Source organism: Abramis brama (assembly GCF_963993115.1).
Source record: "Abramis brama genome assembly, chromosome: 15".
Lineage (NCBI taxonomy): Eukaryota > Metazoa > Chordata > Actinopteri > Cypriniformes > Leuciscidae > Abramis > Abramis brama.
This window is the reverse complement of record NC_139977.1, coordinates 36,015,482-36,038,072: the sequence shown is the minus strand read 5'-3', so window position 1 is coordinate 36,038,072 and position 22,591 is coordinate 36,015,482. Positions and strand designations below refer to the sequence as shown.

The window sequence follows — 22,591 nt, the reverse complement described above, 5'->3', positions numbered from 1 at the left end:
GTTAAGCTGTGTTTTGAAAATGTGTCTTTTCTAGTTCTTAGGAATTAGATGTGGAGAGATGTGAATATATAACTTTTAGTATTATATAATAATATAATAACAGTGCCTTGAACTTGATCTTTCTTGATATTACATTATTATTATAATATCCCTATGCAGAGATGGGCATAAATACATGGAAATGCATTTAAAATACAAATACAAAATACTGTAGGAAAAAATGTATTTAAATACAAATACAGTATTTTGAAAATACACAAAATACATGTGAAATTGACCATCCAGTGCAGTATAGGTCACAGTGAATGAAGAAACTACACAGACCTACTGACTTATCATTCCTTATCACATCTTTCTTTCTTTCTTTCTTTCTTTCTTTCTTTCTTTCTTTCTTTCTTTCTTTCTTTCTTTCTTTCTTTCTTTCTTCCTTCCTTCCTTCCTTCCTTCCTTCCTTCCTTCCTTCCTTTCTTTCTTTCTTTCTTTCTTCCTTTCTTTCTTTCTTTCTGGCAATTACAAATAAACTTATCCATCTCTTATTTGCTGCCCTCACCATATGGATTTAAGTAGGGCTTAATCTCCCTGTGATTGTTTTGGGCTATTGAGCCTGGTTTAGGGGAAACTTTTGGGCAAACCACAATTCACCAAATTGCACAATAAATCAAACAGTGGAGAAAACAGTGATGTCATCACCTCAATCCGGGTCTCATCCAATAGTATAATAAGCTCTGAATATACAAGTATACTATACAAAACATTTCAACATTTCTGTTGTGCTGCATTATTCAGTCGAAACTCATTTACCTCGCTTGCTGATTTTGATAAAATATATTCAAATTTACACATTTGGCAGACACTTTTATCCAAAGCGACTTACATTGCATTTCAATCTACACATTTACATTCTTATCAGTTCTTGCTATCCCTGAGAATTGAACCCATGAAACCCATCGTACCACTCTACTGTTTTAGCCACAGGAAAGCATATTAACACACACAACCAGCAGTTTCTGTCAGGTTACAATCAAGATTACTGTAAAACTCAGATTCAGGTCAGATGTGTTCAGGAAAGGCTGTCCTATATTCATGCAGTCCAAACATGTACTATATAAATATAAAATCCATTCATACACATTCATCTTATATACAGTAACAGTGCATGTCTTATGAACTTATTATTTGTTGAAAAAGGAACATGATGGAGAATATTTATCAGGCTAGATGAATCACACTGCTGCTTTCTGAAAGGAGAAACACAGAAATATAACACAAAGATCAATATAACATCAGATTTCTGCTTCAGTTTCTCTCTATTTCTCTGTATTTGTGTGTGTCTTACCATTTCTGTGACTAAAACATCACAATGAATCGGTGAATCATGAGAAACTGTGAATGAAGAACACAAACATCAGATTATAGCAATTCCTCAAACAGCGACAATTAATAAATCAGTGTCACTGATGGAAAGATCTGCCAAAAGCTTACAGTTGTGGATATACATCTACTTACAAGTTGTAGAATCTCAAAATGTGAGTATTTTTAATGAAATTAATAAGAATAAGCTTAACAGACCTTAACTTAATTTCACGTGTGCTGCTAAAAGATGGTTTAATATATATGGTGAAATAAACAAAATAACTATATAAACTCATGACCACAACTGTAATTTGCTTCTTGCTTTTCCAATATAGAGTTAATGAAAATTCATAGTTTAGAATTGATTTTACACATTTTAGACACCCAGAGAAAATTAAAACTGTTGATGATGAAATATGACAGTTTGATATTAAACATCATAAATACTCACAGTTTGGTTTTCCGCTATTAATGCTGCTTTGTCTGTCTAGACTCGGCGTCTTTTTCTGTTTTGGCTCATTAGATTGTAACGTTTTGTCCTTTTGGTTCCCCATTCTTCTCTTTCTCTGTTGTCATGTGTAATTATTCTGTAGTTTGTGAAGCTCCATACATGTCCTCCCATGCTGTAATTTCTCATATATTTTGAGAATATTATTATCTGTTCAAAAGAATACAGTAGTTCAGTTCAGAGTGAAGTTTGACATTATTTAAAGCTGCAGTCCGTAGTTTTTCCTCTGTCGCCATCTCTGTTCGAAATCTGCAATTGCAGTTATTTGCGGAATTATGAACTTTACGAGCGTTGTGCATCGGCATGAAACAGCGCGGATGAATCCAATGTTTTGAGGAGAATGAGCGGCTGTCAGTCGCCGCGCCGGTGTGGATACGGGCATTCACAATCACAGAATATACTTTTTGGAAGTATGACCAATATTAGAATTTTCAACGGAAAATGACGTCTGAACAAGCATAACATCCACTTTTGGGGGAAAAAAAGCATTGCAGTAAATCGTGCTGATTAAATCTAACGATCGCTTATCATATCATGTCAAACCGTGCATATCATAGAAGAGCAGTTATTTGGTGCAATCATAGTGCTATGAAATAAACGGTGTATGAACTGTTATGCATAATATATATATATATATATCACATACATATACATTCTTTCACTTTCTTTCTGGCAATTACAAATAAACTTATGCATCTCTTATTTGCTGCCCTCCCCAATTATTTATAGGGGTTTAAGTAGGACTTAATCTCCCTGTGATTGATTTGGGCTGTAGAGCCTGGTTTAGGAGAAACTTTTGGCCAAACCACAATGCACCAATGTTCTCATTTACCACCATTAATATAATATACACTGCTCAAAAAAATAAAGGGAACACTTTTTAATCAGAGAATAGCATCAAGTCAGTTAAACTCCTGGGATATTGATCTGGTCAGTTAAGTAACAGAGGGGGTTGGTAATCAGTTTCAGCTGCTTTAGTGTTAATGAAATAAACAGCAGGTGCACTAGATGGGCAACAGTGAGACAACCCCCAAAACAGGAATGGTTTTACAGGTGGAGGCCACTGAAATTTTTTCCCTACTCATCTTTTTGGACTGTTTTTCACCAGTTTTGCATTTGGCTAGGGTCAGTGTCACTACTGGTAGCATGAGGCGATACCTGGACCCTACAGAGGTTGCGCAGGCAGTCCAGCTCCTTCAGGATGGCTCCTCAATACGTGCCATTGCCAGAAGGTTTGCTGTGTCTCCCAGCACAGTCTCAAGAGCATGGAGGAGATTCCAGGAAGACAGACAGCTACTCTAGGAGAGCTGGACAGGGCCGTAGAAGGTCCTTAACCCATCAGCAGGACCGGTATCTGCTCCTTTGTGCGAGGAGGAACATGATGAGCACTGCCAGAGCCCTACAAAATGACCTCCAGCAGGCCACTGGTGTGAATGTCTCTGACCAAACAATCAGAAACAGACTTCATGAGGGTGGCCTGAGGGCCCGACGGCCTCTAGTGGGCCCTGTGCTCACTGCCCAGCACCAGGGAGCTCGATTGGCATTTCCCATTGAACACCAGAATTGGCAGGTCCGCCACTGGTGCCCTGTGGTTTTCACAAATGAGAGCAGGTTCACCCTGAGCACGTGACAGACAGGAAAGGGTCTGGAGAAGCCGTGGAGAATGTTATGCTGCCTGTAACATCGTTCAGCATGACCGGTTTGGTGGTGGGTCAGTGAGGGTCTGGGGAGGCATATCCATGGAGGGACGCACAGACCTCTGCAGGCTAGACAATGGCACCCTGACTGCCATTAGGTATCGGGATGAAATCCTTGGATCCATTGTCAGACCCTATGCTGGTGCAGTGGGTCCTGGGTTCCTCCAGGTGCACAACAATGCCCGGCCTCATGTGGCGAGAGCATGCAGGCAGTTCCTCGAGGATGAAGGAATGATACCATTGAAGGGCCACCACGCTCACCTGACCTACATCCAATAGAACACCTCTGGGACATTGTGTTTCGGTCCATCTGACATCACCTGGTTGCACCTCAGACTGTCCAGGAGCTCAGTGATGCGCTGGTCCAGATCTGGGAGGAAATACCCCAGGACACCATCCGTCGTCTCAGTAGGAGCATGTCCCGACGTTGTCAGGCATGCATACAAGCACGTGGGGGCCATACAAACTACTGAGTACCATTCTGAGTTGCTGCAATGAAATTTCAGCAAAATTGACAAGCCTGCTGCATAATTTTTTCACTTAGATTTCCGGGGTGTCTTTGAATTCAATCCTCTGTAGGTTGATTATTTTCATTTCCATCAAACAATGTGGCATCCTTTCGTTCATAACACATTACCCAGTCCATATTAGTATAGATATCCAGCATGATTTTTTTCCCCATTGAGATCTGATGTGTTTTCAAAGTGTTCCTTTAATTTTTTTGAGCAGTGTATATATATGTATACATAATATACATAATATAACATAATATAAACATCTTATGACAGGAACATTTTCACTTTACCGATCTGATTCAGATCCAACACTTGACAACGGAGGAGGCGGGTTTGATTTTCTTGGAGTAGAGGTGCATTGCTCTCTCTCATAGCTAGCACAAAATAATATATTTATTTATATTTATTTATACATATTTACCATAATAGCAAAACGAGAAAGGCACAACAAAGGAAACTCCATAACTGTGTAAATTAAGCGAACAAGTGCTCTACTGTTACGTAATTAAACTATTGAAATGTCTTACCTATCTAGTAAAAATAAGCCGTATCTGCGTCCGTTGTGAACCCCTTTAAAACACGGAGTTCAGTGACACTGGTGGATTTCCATCTTTCAAAAGCCCTGCCGATGTCGATCCTTGTTTTCGCATGGGCCGGTTGCAGTCTCTTTTTTTCTCTAGCCACTCCGAAGTCTTTTGGGTTTTACAACGGGTGAATCTCCAGTTTGTCACTGGTGATTGTCGTTTGAAACATTCTGGATCCGCCATAAGTTTAATTATTTCAAGTGTTGTGAGAAAAGGTTATGAATCTCCACCTCGAACATCCTCACACTCATAGTCTACTAGCCGAGACTCTTCTTTATGTGTACAGATGTAACGTAATGACGCAAAGACACGCTCGAATTTCCCTCAGAAATCCACCAGTACCACTGGAATTAAAAACATTATTACAAGCTTACCGTTTTGAATCGAGCTATGGCAAGCAGAGAGTTTTGAACACTGGCTGGTTATGTTTTTTATTATTATTATTATTTTGGATAATTTTTAACACAGAAAAGTTAAGGACTGCAGCTTTAATGATTGTTGAGCAATACAGGTTTACATTTCAGTTTCACTATAATAGAGGATTTAAATTAATTAATTAATAAAAATCTCTTTACAAAACAATTAAAGATAAAGTGTTTTAGTTACCTTGTGATGAGCAGAAGAGAGGAGACATCAGTGCAGATCTGAGATCACACAGCTCAGCTTTTATAGTGTGAAGGTTACACTCCTCTTCTGGTGATATAGACTCTCAAGCAGTTTCACTTTCAGTATCAGCATGAGTTATTATAATCACTGGAATGTTTGGGAACTCATGCACAGTCACAGTCATATGTCAAAGTTATTCAAGCCACACACTCTCACCTCAATACTTTCTGTTTTATGCTATACTTTATATTTCTATTCTAAAAGAACATAATCTCTTTTTCTTATCTGAAGTTCCTCCACAGAATATCACTAAAAAAAAATAGTTTCATATCTGTCCATCACAACCTTCATGAAGTCCAGAAAATGATACTTGTTGTATCCAAAATGGTCAATGTTTATGATAATATCTTTATTCATATAATTTATTTTATTAGTTATACCTTATATATTATTATTATTTTAGATATTGATTTCTTTTATCATATATTGTCTAATATATGCTGTGATATGTTTGATTATTTCTTCTGTGCTGTAAGATTGATGTGTATTTTAATTGATTACGTGGTGCACCTGTATCAAAATATGTCTGTTTCCATCTCTACATAATGGATAAATCTGTTTGACCTTTTCTTATTAGACCAAAAACACAAGCGTTACGTCCCATGTGATTTGTGTTTTGGAGTTCCCTTTCGAACTTGCACTCCTCGATGACTCTTTGGGGAACGCCTCGCGTGAACCGGTGTCTGAAACGCGTATCTAATCACGACTAATCCTATAGGCCGGCGACAGCCTATGACGTCATCACTCGTGCGATCTGGAAGTATATAAGGGGAGTCTGGAGAACACGCCAACAGCTTTTCTTCTTCAGGGACGGTTTTGTCTTTACGCTTCAACCTGAAACTTTAAATGGTATTCATGGCTATATGAAAAACGTGTGTGGATTTGTGTCTAAGATATTTGACACCTAATGACACACACAGCTTGTGCGTTTACTGTTTGGGCTCAGAGCACATACGATCAGATCTCGGGGAGCTGATGTGCCACTGTGGGTTTTTCCCTTGAGAAAACTCCGCTCTCGTCTGCTGTCTTCTCGAGGGAACAGGACAGACCAGTCTGTACCAGTCGATTCAGGTCCCGCTCGCACTGAGCAGAGACTGGAACCGTGGGGTTTCAGAGGGAGCTCGCCGAAGAGTTTGAGAGAGTTGTTAATCTCCCACGCCACTCAGAGACTCACGAGTTTGAGCTGATGGATGAGCATGTGTTGTCACTAACATCCTCTGATCTGACAGCGAGTGCTCTACTGGATATAAACACAACCAGTCCAAGAGAAAAGGAGATGATGATGAGGATGAAGAGGATTTATAACCCGAACCCCCACAGCCTCCCTGCCCATGGCAGACTTGTTTCTTTCCAGCCATAACACTCCAGCTCTCATGAGCCTTCCATTCCATTCCTGCCCGATCTATACAATCAGATCGAAAAGGCATGGAAGAACTCGTATTCAGCGAGCAAACTACGCTGTGTCGATGCCCCAGTTGACAAGATGTTCACAAACTATCTTTCCATCTTGCATTAGTGCAGAGTTGTAACTAAACCTTGACTGAGAGACTAGATAATCATCGTCTTGTTTTATGAGGAGTGCCATCACGGCCATATTGTACTGGTGCCCACAGATGTTTCTGCTGGAAAGTGCGCGTTTCATTTCGTGCATGTGCATATGAATGCATGTTAATGCGCAACACGGTTCTTTCCCGAGCTGCAGTTTATAAACAAACACCGTTGTTCTTTGTCGTTTATCAAACATAAATATTCTATAGTTGTATACCATTCTCAATTTTTTGTCAGGCACAAAGTCACAGAGCACATCCCTGGAAGTGGCCGGCGTTAGCAAGCAAGACACAGACAGACTAGAGAGAGATGCACATCAACTTAACTTCACTGTTCTTTGCTGACATCAAACTTTGAGAGGAGAGAACACAAGTTTGCCTGATCACTGTTCCCGCAATGAACTATTATGGTGTTTTTTTTCTCTCTCTTTTCGTGACCAGCAGGATAGTTCGGTTTCATTTTCTCATCGATATTGTAAACATTGATTGACGCGCTTTGACATGACGGGGAGGCGGGGCCTTGAGTTAGTAGAGTGCGTATAGGGCTGATCGCCTGTTTCCCCTTTGCCCTGATCCTCTTGCTATTTAGATCTCATGTTCTTCTCCCATCTGTCGGTTTATTGTTTGTTCGTTCATGCCCGTTACAGACGCCTCTTCATTGTGATTTACCACTGCTTATACCATGGTCTGGGTGAATACTCGATTCTGATTGGCTGCAGGGTGTCCATTAAAATGTGATAATGTACACCTAGGAAAGGCGTCCCGTCAATTTGCCTGATGACAGTTCTAAATGACTGCGCTGGCTCAAACTCACTGATCAACTGCTGCGGTCGGGTCGCTGTGGCCACGCTTGGCAACGCCTGTATACGGGAGATATTAAATAGTGCGCTCGACTTAATAAATAAAAACCCTCACGATTTTTACTCTAAAACACATTAAAGTATTATTAATTGATTAAATATTTCTTTATTTCGTAAGTGACCATCGTAAGTGACCGTAAGTGATCGTAAGTGACCTTCGAGGTGTCCATTAACAGAAATGAATGGACTCCGCTTCGCGTCGGACGGTTCACGCCTCCGCGTCGTCCATTAATTTCTGTTAATGGACACCTCGTCGGGCATAATCCCTTACTTAATCTTGTCCTGTGTGTGTATGTCAGACGAGAGATATCACCTGTTATCCTGGGTCAAGCCTGCTAGTCTGTGCTGCTGTTTCTGCCAAGTGGAGTCAGTGCTTGTCGTTACCAGTGTACCAGTGTGCACTTTCTGAAAGCAACTACCTGTGCCTTTCACCCCACCTGTTGCAGCCTGGTCCATCTGAGTTTCTTTATCTGGTTCTGCGTCCGCCTTGACGGCTGGTGACCGGCAGACAGCCTATTTGGAACTTTATCTGCTTTTCAATAAACCTCTGTAACCAGCTTTCACTTTTGGTTCCTTACAAAGGAAAGTAAATATTTGAAAAGGAAACTTCCGGTGTATTCCTTAGATTTCCATAATCATTAATGTGGGGGTTTCCTTGCTAAAATACCAAAAGGTTCAACAGGGTTTCCCCAAAGAGTCACACTGCAAACATTTCAGATGATTCATTTCTAAAGTGCTTTCACTCCTTGTTTGGAAAGCAGTGTCAATAGAGTTTGAAGACATATCGCTAAAGATAAACATAATCTTCTTACTTAACTACAAGAGATACACTGCAGAAGCCAGATCAAATCAGGCAAAAACTTCTCCCAATAATAGCAACGATAAAAAATATGACAAAAATACATTAAAAAGATAGAAGAATATAATGATAAAGTCACAATTCACTTAAAACCAATGCCACAAAAATGATCAAACTGTCTTATTAATTGCTTAAAAGTTCATGAGGAATCCATTTAATTTGTATTTGTTTATTGGGGTTTATATCACTCTAAAGGTGTCACGGCTCCACCAGATCTACAGACTCCACCCACTCGTTCACTCTCCCCTGATTACTAATCACCGCACCTGTACCTCGTCACCTGTTCACTATATACATTCACTTGCACCACTCTTCATGGTCTGATCTCATCTCTCCATGGACACACAGACTCTACCTCGATCCTTACCTGTTCCACTTACCTGTTCCACTCACCTGCCATCCTTATCTCTCCTATCCCGTTCCACGAACCTGCTATTAGTGATGGTGAAATGAAGCTTTGTGAAGCACTGGGGCTTTCCCCCTCGACTGTCTCATAAAATGGTTCATTATTCGAAGCTTTTCAACACGTTGCACACTAACGACATCTTGTGGTCAAAAGGTGGAAAAGCTGCCTTTCTGTCCCAGAAGACCTTTTTTTTTTATTTTTTTTTTATAAATAACTTTCTGCTCTGTAAACCACAAAGCAATACAATTAATCCTCATAATTCAAGTGTTAGTGTTGATGTAGTTCTTATACAATGTATGAACAAACAACTGTATGAATTAACCCTTTCATGCATGAATTATGATAACCTCAGTCAGGATTTTTTTTCCTATGTGTTTTTATTGCTCTTAGGGCATGAAAAACAAGAATTGATTTTTATTTTATTTTTTTACAAATTTTTCAAAGAGATCTTCAGATGTCCACTTGAGTGGACAGCATGCGGTTGGTTTAAACTGAAGATATACTGTATTAAATATAAGACAATAATCAAACAGATAAAGTATGTGAATTTAACAAACTAATCAATGCAGTTATATCAAATAATGTGAAAACTATAAAATATATACAAAAAATATAAATGCAAAATATTGCAAAGGCTTCATACAACTTCATACAAGTTGCACTTCGCGTATCTATGATATCAGAACATGAGGACGTGATTCCATCAGAATTTTCTACAGTCTGTCAAGGTACAACTGTGGAAACCACTCAGATGCTCCCTCCAGTGCACCAGAGTATGGAGATTTACCCTTATTAGCTGATAATTCTGATTATGTTCAAGATGGACATGCACATTTCTATCATAGCCCTCCTCTGAGAAAACCTAGCGATACGTTTTTTCAATCTCATCTGAAATGATCAGTGTTGGATGTAATGCATTACAAGTAACATGCATAACCCATTCAGATTACTTTTTTGATGTTACAAGTAAAGTAATGTGTTACAAGTAACATGCATTACCTAATCAGATTACTTTTTGATCTAACAAGTAATTAACTACAAGTAATGTGCATTACCTAATCAGATTACTTTTTGATGTAACGAGTAAAGAAACGCATTACAAGTAACATGCATTACGTAATCAGATTACTTTTTGATGTTATGAGTAAAAAAACACATTACAATAACGCACATTACATAATCAGATTACTTTTTGATGTTATGAGTAAAAAAACACATTACAATAACGCACATTACATAATCAGATTACTTTTTGATGTTATGAGTAAAAAAACGCATTACAAGTAACATGCATTATGTAATCAGATTACTTTTTGATGTTATGAGTAAAAAAACGCATTACAATAACATGCATTATGTAATCAGATTACTTTTTGATCTAACAAGTAAAGTAATGCATTACAAGTGTCATACATTATGTAATCACATGGCTTTTTTCGATGTCAATGAAAATTGCATTCTAATAATACAAATACATTTATTTACAGTAGAAAAAGTCAATGCATATTAAGTTTTTAAGTTTTAAATTTCAAAAACAATATTCACATTATAATTATGAATTGTAGCTGAAATATAGCCATTGCATGCATGACGTCCACTACAGTGGACATGTGATTAATCAGAGTTTTCTCTCAATCTAAAATCAAAACTTGGAAAATTTTACTGTGATATGACTCATTAGATATTGCTTTATGCTGCAATATTTTTTTTACCTACAAGAGTCTCCTAGGATAGAAGGAATGGGTGGATATTCTGGAGCAACTTGGCAAGTCTGACTGACCCTTGGCCATCTTGGTTTGGAGGGAGAAAAAATCGAAACACAACGGCTTGCCACATGGTTGCAATTTATAGGATGATGCACCAGGGTCCAATGAAGAGATTGATGTGCCACTCTGCCATAAAACCCGTGCAAATTCAAGAAAATGCTTTTTTAATAGCTGTCCACTGTAGTGACCACTATGCGTGAAAGGGTTAATTTATGAAAAAATAATAATAATAATAAATGGGACTAATTCACTTCTGAAACAATTCTTATGAATCTGCTTTGATCTACAAATGCAGCCTTATTCACATAAACTTTAGCCTCAGTCCTAATCCTACGAGTTCATATGCAAGGCTCATGTAGGCATGCAAGGCCTAATCAAAAAAAAAAAAAAAAAAAGTGGTGGAATGGTGAAGTGCTTGTGAACTGGGAAGTGAAAGTGCTTGTGAACTGGAGAGCTGACATTTTATTTTGTGGGTAATTTAATAAATTAATGTTTTTTATTAAGGAACAGGACTTGTTCAACAGTCCAGAGGGCTAAGTCTATTTCTATTTAAGTGTGAGGGCTAAGTCTATTTCTTTTTTTTTTTTACTATTTAAGTTCAATCTGTCTTTGTCTTACATGACCTTTCAGTCGTCCGGTGTTAATCCCTTGTACTGGTCCCTTGTACTGGTAACTGGTCCCTTGCACTAAATACGGCACAGAATACAAATGTTGAAGATAGTGTGACATGGTAGACAAAGCGCTGTGATAGTCCATCATAAATTTCTTTTTTAAAATATTTAAACATTTATAAAAATCTCTCTCTTGAGTGTAGAAGTCAACTACTTCATCAGGGTTATAACATATCAGAGGTGTTACAAGCTGCTCATGTCTGATCTGATCTAGTAATGGCAGAAAGCTCATGTCAGTTTTAAAGGTGCCCTACATCGGTGAAGGAGATTGTGCTATAGTTGCTACAGCTCATTTAATAGAGATAAAAGAGTATTATAATTGCTCAAACAAGAATTGAGGAGAAAATGTTCAATACACTTTCCCTCTCTTGATCTTTGTTCATCTGCTTTTAGGTTTATGATCTAGTGGTTTCATTTCAGTTTGTTTTAGAGTTCTATGGAAGAAGGAACTATAACTATCTTAGATAAAAGTTTTTACCATGAACTACACACACACACACACACACACACACACACACACACACACACACACACACAGATTGTTTTAGCTGTACAGTACACAAGATCAAAGATGAAAGCTGTTATTCTGCCTCTTCTGAACTGCAGTGCATTTACTGTACAGTGTTTTTACACATGTTTTTCCACTATACTGTCTGTCTGTTTAAACATGTAACTTAATATCTTTATCATGTAACTTTGCCTGCAACCCAAATTGGGTTGTTTTTAACCCAGTGTTTTTTAGTGTTCATATAAAAAAAAAAAAACTGAATTCTGTTTAATGCAGTTGCTATTCTGTAGTCTCGATTTAATAAAATCTTCAGAATTGACCAGAATTCGCTAATTATGTTCCAAATACAAACTTAATAATGCAGGTTAATTGGATTTTTTTTTTAACCCTAATTAAAACGAAGGCGAAGGGATGTACGTCTCCGTTCCCTCCTTCAGGGAACGAGGGTTAAATGCATAACAGAGACGTTCCCTTTCAGTCGTTCACTCTCTACGTAAGTCGACGACGACTGAGGGAATCCCTACCAAAGCGCCACAGCTGCTGCCCTCTTCCAGCGCCTGATGCATGTCTTAGCGCAGCAAGCTGACACAAGCCGGGTCCACTCAGTGTCTTCTGCCCATTTGAGGCGAGATCACAGGAGGAGACCGACTCGACATGTAGGCTATAATTTCTAGCGAACGTGTTAGGTGTCGCCCAGCCCACAGCTCTACATATATCTGTCAGAGGATGCAATACTCCTAGTAGAGTGAGCTCGCAACCTGAGCGGGCAAGGCACGCCCTGTGCTTGATAAGCCAAGGCGATGGCATCCACTACCCAGATCCACCATCCTCTGCTGGCCTCCGCAACAGACGAAAAGCTGGTCTGAGGTCCTGAGGCTTTGAGTTCTGTCCACGTACAGACGCAGGGTGCGGACGGGACAGAGCAAAGCCAGGGCTGGGTCTGCCTCCTCCATGGGCAGCACTTGCTGGTCCCAATGTCTTTAGAGACATAATTCTCAAGTCTACTGATTGCAAGGGCTCAAATGGGGCATTCTGGAGTGCTCTGAGCACCAGAGACAAATCCCAAGAGGGTGAAGAAGGAGGGCGGTGGATTTAATCTCCTCGCCCCTCTAAGGAACCTGATGACCAGTTCATGCTTTCCAACTGACTTACCCTCCACCAAGTCGTGGTGAGTTGAGATGGCGGCAGCATAGACTTCAGGGCGGAGGGAGACAGCCTTCGCTCCAACCCCTGCTGCAAGAAGGAAAGCACGGCTCTGATCAAGCACAGAGATCCAGGTCTAATATCATCAGAAAAATCTTGTATTAAAATGAAGAATGTTTTCCATGCCATTAATATTCCAACATCATTCTAATATGTCTGTGTAACCGCTCAATGATTCCTTCTGTCGACCCTTCCGGAAAGGACCACACAGAGACGTAGCCTGAGCTCACCCATCGCGTGTTTACTGGGAATATGTGAAATGACACCAAACAGACATGAAATACAGCTCATCCGCTCATGTAACTGTCAAAAATAAATATACAGTAAGTTTCTTGTGAAAATAAGCAACGAGAGATACAACGGATACCGTGTGCTCCTAATGTACTCAACAGTGAGTTCGATATAAAACATCAATTATCCATCAACTCTATATCTCTTATGACTCAAATATGAAATAAAATAATTTTAAAAGAACAATTTTGACCTTAAAGAGAAATAAAATCATCTCTGACAACATTTTATTTCTGTTTGACCGGAGAGAGATTTTCCACCTACCATTCTCCTCGACAGCTTGCCTGAGACTGAGGAGAAATCCCTTTCTTTTAGATGCACTTAATACATTATATTTAGTGAATATCTTAGTATTAATCTACAACATGAACAAACATTTTGGCACAATTCATTACAAATTTATTTTACCCGTTACATCTGGATGTTTTACTTGCCTGTTTTTATTTTTGAAAAATATGCATAAACGCAGTACAATAAATAATGCCATGATATAAAAAAAAATAAAAAAAATTACATTAAAAAATAAAATGTAGGGGTCATCACTATGTCATAATGCAAAAAATGCATTTATTATTATTATTATTATTATAATTATTATTCATTTTGGTTTTTAGGGTAAATTATAACCTGGACACTCTTTCTATTAATTTCTCTCACTCTTTCTATTAATTTTTCTCACTCTTTCTATTAATTTCTTTCTATTAATTTCTCTCACTCTATTAATTTGGGTCTGGATCTGTATATTCAGTTAAGTCTAGTTGGGCTTTTTCTTCAGCGTGGCGTAGTCTACATGTGACATCTTAGGTTGCATCGCCAATGATTATTTGTGTGTGTTTCAAGGTTCAAGGAGTCTTTATTATCCCCGAGGGGTAATTTGTTATGCAGCAGCATGTGACAAGTAACACACAGATTATACAAAACAGCAACCATACAATCAGTAAAAAACAAAATAAATACATACTACACAGAAGTCCACAACTCACATTGACTTATTAAAACAACCTATAGCAGCAGATTTTTTATGTCTATTTGTCCTGCATTTCGGCAGACTGAATTTGCGGCCCAACGGCAACAAAATTAAGCAGCTGTTCATGGGGAGACTTGGGTCAGCCAGGACTGATTGTGCCTTCCTGAGGGTCCTTGTCTCATATACAGAATTTAAGTCAGTCAGAGAGTTGTGGGAAATTTTGCCACACACATTAACTATATATTGCAGCCTATTCTTGTTTTTAAGCGTAAGGGGGCCAAACCAACTCACAAGGGCAAAAGAAAGAATGGATTCAATAAAACAACAAAACATCCTCATGAAAGTCTTATCAACATTAAAATTGCAAAGTTTACGATAAAAAAACATGCGTTGATGTGATTTCTTGTGGCTCGAAGGTGAGTTTGTCATCGATTATAATACCAAGGTATTTATATTGCTTCACCACCTCTATAGCTTGATCATTAATAAGGGTAGAAGAGAGGGTGGGGTGGGGGGGTTCTTTATAAAAATCGATCAACATTTCTTTTGTTTTTTCCACGTTAATGTTAATAAAAGACGACTTACACCACTCTGTAAAATCATTTAAAACAGCGCCATGCTCAGGGTCCTTGTGTGTCAGCAGCGACACTATTACCGAGTCGTCAGCAAACTTAATGATATGACGCCTAGTGTGCTGGCTTTGGCATGCGCTTGTATATAAAATAAATAAGATCATGGAGAGGACGCAGCCCTGGGGGGAACCAGTGGAGGAAAAGAGGACATCAGATTAAATACTATTCAGTCTCACGCGTTGAGACCTGTTAGTTAAAAACTTCATCAACCAACAGATAAGACAAGGATTGATATTAAGGTACTCTTTAAAATCCCTGCTAAGATATGTGGTTGGATGCAATTAAAAGCTGAAGAAAAGTCAATAAAAAGCAGCCGCACAAAGATGTGTATAGATCAGGTTAAAAAGAGTACATGCTGCGTCTTCCACTCCGCAGTTCGGTCTGTAGGCAAATTTAAACGGATCTAGTAGATCCTGGGCAGAGTTCAAAAGTTCATCCTTCACAATCTTCTCTAACGTCTTCATAGTGAGGGACGTGAGCGCCACAGGCTTAAAGTCACTAAGAGACACTGGAGCTTTATTTTTAAGCACCGGGACAATTATTGAGTCTTTCCAAATGCGAGGAACAGTGTGGAGATGTATGGACATTTTGGAAATAAAACAAAAAATGTCTACCAGCTGTTCAGCACAGATCTTTAATATACGGCCTCCAATGCCATCGGGGCTGGGACTTTTCCTTTCCTTTATACCTCTGAATATTGTCAGGACCTTGTTAATGTCAACCTGGACTTTACCTTGCCCAGAGGCAACGTTATTAAAAACTGACAGCTCCTCACTAAAATCATGAATATTAAAACAATTATAAAAAGTGTTCAGGTCATTTGAGAGGGCAAGGTCTGACTTGCCGTTTAGGGAAATCGGACACTTCTTAGGCTGCATCCCCATCATGGCCCATCAGTTACCTGTGCTCAGCATGTTCTCAACTTTGTCCTTATAATTAAGTTTTGCAAGCTTGAGTTCCTTTTTAGCTTGTTTTTGAAGTACTTTGTATTGAGTCATGTTACCTTGATTGAAACTAATATTTCGATGATTAATTATCACACCTGCAAACTTGTCGCTTTTTGGCGACAATCGCCGTTTTCTTGGTCAATTGGGTCATTTACGTGAATCGCGTAGAACCGGAAAGTTTCTGGGGGGGTTACTGTTACTCACAGTAACATTCCATGCAGGCTAGAATTGCGAAACATTATTGGATAATTCTTATAATTTATATTTCTCTGGGCCAATCGGATTCTTAGCACTTTTTCTCTTGGCCAATCGGAATCTTAGCACTTGTGTCAGAAGCACACAGCGTCAACTGAGCTCGCCATTGGATGAGACGCCTGGCTACTGTGCGAGTCTAATGGAAACTCACGCATGAATTTTCCTGCATTGAACTTGTTTTAGCGCCCGCCAAAGTTAAATTTTGTCCCGCCAAAGTCTTATTTGATCGGTGAGTAATGTAGATGAACTGCTGCGCTTGTGACAGGGCGCATGTTTAACTGAAAGAACGAGCAGAGAGAGAGAGACGGTCGCGCGAGCGCACTCTCTCTCTTCGGAGCCAGGCGAAAGTGTAAACAAGACTTCACCGTCTCCAAACTAAGCGCTGTCTTGCTCTCTCTCCCTCGCACATATTAATCAAAATAAATCGACACGGTGGTAAAAGGTCGGAACACCAAAGTTTCATGTGGAGCATTCGGAGATTTTTTTTCCTGAATTACCGCTGGTGTGAATTGTGCTAAATAAGTTGCCTTATCTTCTCTGAAAAGCATTCCGGACATTCAGCTGACATAAAACAACACTTTAATTAAACGAAAAAACTATCCAGTGATGAAATGTTTTCTGTGTTGACACAAATCTTGGATGTCCACATGTCCTAACTGCTGGGATAATCACAACGCGCACGACACGTCCGATTCGCGAACTAATGACTCATTTGAACTGATTAATTTTAATGAATGGTTAAAACAACTGATCTTTCCAGTGAACAGTGAACTCAGGAGACGTCTGAATCGGTGTATAACTAATCAGTAACACTTTACAATAAGGTTCTATTTATTACATAAATTACATAAAAAGTACAGTTTGCTTACTCAAGCTTAAGCTTTAAAATAAATAAAACCACTTGTGTTTTTTGAAAAGTATATGACTACATTCTTCCACACAGTGCTATCAAGAATCTTAGCTGTGCAGAATGTAGGATTTGTAAGCACCTTTGACGGATCCTTAACAGAGGTCCAAACTTTTGGTCTGTTGTGTTGCGCAGGTGACATATTGATAAAAGTTACACAGGGACTTCCCTGGTTTACAGTTATTAAAATCGCCCATGGTGAAATCCCCTGAAGCCGCTGCACGCACTTCGCCATTGCCTGAGTTGCTAAATCTGCATTAGCCTTCGGGTGAATGTAAAGAAGTGTGACGAATATCTGTGGGAATTCCCTGAGTAGATAAAAGGGGCGCAAAGACAGACAAAAGTTCTATATCAGAGGTACACAATGTTCCTCTGATGATCACCGTATTTCACCATTTCTTATTTATATAAAGACATAAGCTAGGGCAGTGGTTCCCAAACCTGTCCTGAAGGACCCCCAACACTGCACGTTTTCTTTGTCTCCCTAATCAAACACACCTGATTAAACTCATCAGCTCATTAACCCATGTGATAATGAGCTGATGAGTTGAATCTGGTGTGTTTGATTAGGGAGACAAAGAAAACGTGCAGTGTTGGGGGTCCTTCAGGACAGGTTTGGGAACCACTGAGCTAGGGTGACCATACCTCCTCTTTAACCAGGACAAATTGCCCAAAATGTCCGGGATTATGCTTTTGCTTTCTACAGTCACCATTCATTATGTTTACATTGTTACATTATTTGGCACTGACACATACGTGTCAGCTTTGCAGGTCATGCATTCTGCTTCACACGGATCCCGACCGAGACGAAACGCACATCAACCGATCACTTGTTTAGCGTTCATGTAAACACTACATTCAGATTCACCAATCGGAATTAATTCAGTCCTATTGAATCAAAAGGTGTGCATGTAAACAAAATGAATGGCGATGATAGAAAGCAAAATATGAATCCCGGATATTTTGGGCGATCTCGAAATCCCGGCCGGACATGTCCTGGAAAAAGAGGACATATGGTCACCCTACATAAGCCTCCACCGAGTGATTTTCCCGTCACTGTGGAGTCTCTGTCAAGAGGGACAGGTTCCCCAAACCCAGCTCAAGATCAGATAGTGGATCCTGTTCTTTAAGCCATGTCTCTGTCAAAGCAAGGAGACAGGCATTTCTATATTCCGAAAGGAACTTTACTTTTGCCTGGAGCTCGTCCACTTTATTACGAAGAGACTGGACGTTGGCGAGGATGATTGAAGGAAGAGGTATCCGACGATGGCCTTGTCGCTTCAGTCTTTGCCGTACGCCACCGCGTCTCCCCCTTTTCCTCACTCCAATGATTATCGGTGTGCGTTTACACTTGCTTTAGACACCAGTCATGCTGATGGTGTTCCCCATAGCAAATCATATAGTTGGAAATGATGCAACATTTACTTTAATTACAAGTTTGATTTTTGTCTCTTTGTATTAAAAAGTTTTGGCGCCTCTGCAGGACAAGACACAGATCGTTTTAAAGCTTCACAGTCATAAACAGCAAAGTAATGATCAATGATGCAAACACAATTCAAATCTGCTGTAGATCAGCTTTAGACATATACAATATTTTAGTTGAATTCAGTTCAGTGTTGATTCAGTTCGGTTCAATAATGTGTAAAGATCATCAATTATAGTTCAATAGTTCAAATCAGCTCTGGAGAAAACAGTGATGGCATCATCAGCTCAGTCCGGGTCTCGTCCAATAGTGTCATAAGCTCTGAATATACAAGTGTACTATACAAAACATTTCAGCATTGCAGATCAAATATATTTACATTTACACATTTGGCAGACACTTTTATCCAAAGTGATTTACATTGCATTTCAATCTACACATTTACATTCTTATCAGTTCTTGCTTTCCCTGGGAATCGAACCCATGACCTTGGTTTTGCAAGCGCTAACACTCTGTTTGAGGAAAGCATATTAACACACACAACCAGCAGTTTCTGTCAGCTTACAATCAAGATTACTGTAAAACACAGATTCAGGTCAGATGTGTTCAGGAAAGCATGTCCTATATTCATGCAGTCCAAACATGTACTATATAAATATAAAATCCATTCATACACATTCATCTTATATACAGTAACAGTGTCTGAACCATGAACTTATTATTTGTTGAGAAAGGAACATGATGGAGAATATTTATCAGGCTAGATGAATCACACTGCTGCTTTCTGAAAGGAGAAACACAGAAATATAACACAAAGATCAATATAATATCAGATTTCTGCTTCAGTTTCTCTCTATTTCTCTGTATTTGTGTGTGTCTCACCTTTTCTGTGTCTCTAAAACATCACAATGAATTGGTGAAACATGAGAAACTGTGAATGAAGAACACAAACATCAGATTATTCATACTCAAACAGCGATAATTAATAAATCAGTGTCACTGATGGAAAGATCTGCCAAAAGCTTACAGTTGTGGATATACATTTACTTACAAGTTCCAGAATCTACAAAATTTGAGTATTTTTAACAAACTTAATAAGAAATACGCAGGGGTGATTTTTTTATTTTTGTGTGCCTCAGTCCCCAATGAGGGTAGGCTATGATAAAAAAAAAAAAGTAACATTTTAGTTTATGGTCTAATTTTAACCTGCATATTAGCATATGGGAGAGTTTTATAATCCCTGAGGTCCCGAATGTGAGGTAGTCAGGGAGTAAGGGGGTTCCCCAAGAAAATGTAGATTTTTCTGATCTACATATGTGCATTTTAAGATGTTTTTGAAGGCCCCCAAAAACTGGCTAACAATAGCTTTCAAACAAAGATTTAAACCATGTCAGGGGGACGAAGATTATTTCTCTCCGTCACTCTCTTTTTCTCTTTGTTTTTCTCTTGCTCTGTCTCTTCCTCTTAGAGGGATAGTTCACTTTGAAATTAATTTTTGATATGTTTTAGCTTACCTCAAGGGCATCCAAGATGTAGGTGTCTTTGTTTCCGCAGTAGTTTCAATTTTGATATTTTTAGGTCAAACCGTTCTTGTCTGTCAGTCATATAATGCAGGTCGATGGTCACTGTCTCAAAGAGCATGCACAAAGTCCAAATTAAAACAATTCCCCATCGTCTAAATGAAACAATTCCCCATCGTAAGTACACATTGATGGCCTAAGACACGAAACGAGCGGTTTGTGTGAGAAAACGAACAGTATTTATATCGTTGTTACCTCTTGAACACAGCCGCGTCCAAATGATCTGACGGCGCGGGCGGGTATAGATATATACACTAGATGTCGCCTTCGCTACTGCAGTTCATTGGAACGAAACCGTAGCCAAGCGACATCTAGTGTATATATCTATACCCGCCCGCGCCGTCAGATCATTTGGACGTGAGCTGTTATCAAGAGATAACAACGATATAAATACTGTTCGTTTTCTCACACAAACCGCTCGTTTCGTGTCTTAGGCCATCAATGTGTACTTATGATGGGGAATTGTTTCATTTGGACGATGGGGAATTGTTTTAATTTGGACTTTGTGCATGCTCTTTGAGACAGTGACCATCGACCTGCATTATATGACTGACAGACAAGAACGGTTTGACCTAAAAATATCAAAATTGAAACTACTGTGGAAACAAAGACACCTACATCTTGGATGCCCTTGAGGTAAGCTAAAACATATCAAAAATTAATTTCAAAGTGAACTATCCCTTTAAAGCTGAGCTTTTTTAATTTACTGAAGCTACACATTGTATTATATTAATTCTCAATATGTACATATTCACTATTAATCTTCTTATGCCTAAAATGATGAAAATGGCTTTGTTAATGTTTTTTGTCCCTCACAATGACAGTAAACTAATTATTACATTATACGGAGTTCAAAAAAAAGTTCAGTTCAAATGGCGAAATTATGACAAATTAAACAAATTTCATATGTTTTAAAGGGTGCTGAAGCGAACATGAATTAGTGTAGCCTACACTTGATCACACATGTTTAAGGGAAGGTAGGCAGAAGATGGACCCAAGAAAGTGCCTATAGTGACGCCCATGAGAATAAGCATAACAGGCTTGATCTGAATTTCACGTAGGCTAATAAAATATGTTTTCTTAAAGTTTGGTGAAATAGACAAGAAACAAAAATTAACATCTTTTTAATTAAAAAACAAAAACAAAACAACAACACAAAACAAACTTATATGACCACAAAGTTGCTTGTTGATTATATACTGTGTAGTGAATTAAAAATCATAGTTTTGAATTGATTTTACACATTCAGACACAGAGAAGATGAAAACTGTTGATGATGAATGATATTAAACATCATAAATACTCACAGTTTGGTTTTCCGCTATTAATGCTGTTTCGTCTGACTAGACTCAGCATCTTTTTCTGTTTTGGTTCATTAGATTGTAACGTTTTGTCCTTTTTATTCCCCATTCTTCTCTTTCCCTCTCGTCCACATGTGTAATTATCCTGTAGTTTGTGAAGCTCAACACATGTTCTCCATGCTGTAATTTCTCATATATTCTGACTTTGGTAATTTCTGTTCAAGAGAATACAGTAGTTCAGTTCAGAGTGAAGTTTGACATCAGTTAATGATTGTTGAGCAATACAGGTTTACATTTCAGTTTCACTATAATAGAGACATAAATGTCTGGATTTAAATTAATAAATTAATAAAAATCTCTTTACAAAACAATTAAATATAAAGTGTTTTAATTACCATGTGATGAGCAGAAGAGAGGAAGCATATCCGGCAGATCTGAGAGATATAAACCACATATAACCCGTCAACACTGGCTCCTGCTATAGTCTCTGATGCAGAATCATAAGTATCAGTCCTGCATGAGCTGATAAACACTGGAATAAATCTGTCACAGTCACAGTTAATCAGGCCGCACACTCCCACATCAATACTTCCTGTTTTTAACTGACAGTGCAGAATCTGTTTGCTTATTATCCTGCTTATCTAATCTGTTTGTGAAATGAACTTATCATTATCTGCTCAGGCCATGACCACAAGTAAAATGCTGAACACTCTTTTCTGAACAACACAACATTAAACTAAAAAGGCACTTAAAACAACAAATAAATCTCTATATTTCTCCTCTGCTCTTGCTTGTCTCCTAATAGCTTTCTAATAAACCTGATATTATATTCTATAAATATTGTGGCTTTGTGGCAAATTACTCGTCATATTCTCATTTGTTAGTGGATAAAAGCATCTGTTAAATTAATAAATGTATATCTTATAGTACAGTATATTTACAGTATTATTTCTGTGCTGTGTTTTTATTTAGTATTTTGTTGTTTATTTTATTTGTATTTGTATTTACTCAGTTGTTCATCTTTAGTGTGTTTGTAGTTGTGTGTATCATGACTAACTGATCTACAGTAAATATTGATTTATTTCTCCTGTTTTAAGATATAACCAGATGCTAAAAGAGTCAATAATGTGACACAAATAAGTCAT

At 38.5% G+C, this 22,591-nt stretch overlaps 2 long non-coding RNA genes across 2 annotated transcripts; both read right to left on the bottom strand.

Moving 5' to 3' along the window:
- Positions 1 to 208: 208 nt before the first annotated feature.
- On the bottom strand, positions 209 to 5,297 carry LOC311096848. Its single transcript, XR_014609152.1, has 4 exons — positions 5,264 to 5,297; positions 1,805 to 2,011; positions 1,337 to 1,383; positions 209 to 1,238 (listed from the first exon to the last, which is right to left on the bottom strand). It is a non-coding gene; the product is annotated as an uncharacterized lncRNA (long non-coding RNA).
- A 13,405-nt stretch (positions 5,298 to 18,702) lies between these two features.
- Positions 18,703 to 22,000, bottom strand: LOC311097687. The gene is made up of 4 exons (XR_014609300.1): positions 21,842 to 22,000; positions 21,453 to 21,661; positions 19,448 to 19,496; positions 18,703 to 19,349 (listed from the first exon to the last, which is right to left on the bottom strand). It is a non-coding gene; the product is annotated as an uncharacterized lncRNA (long non-coding RNA).
- Positions 22,001 to 22,591: the final 591 nt, after the last annotated feature.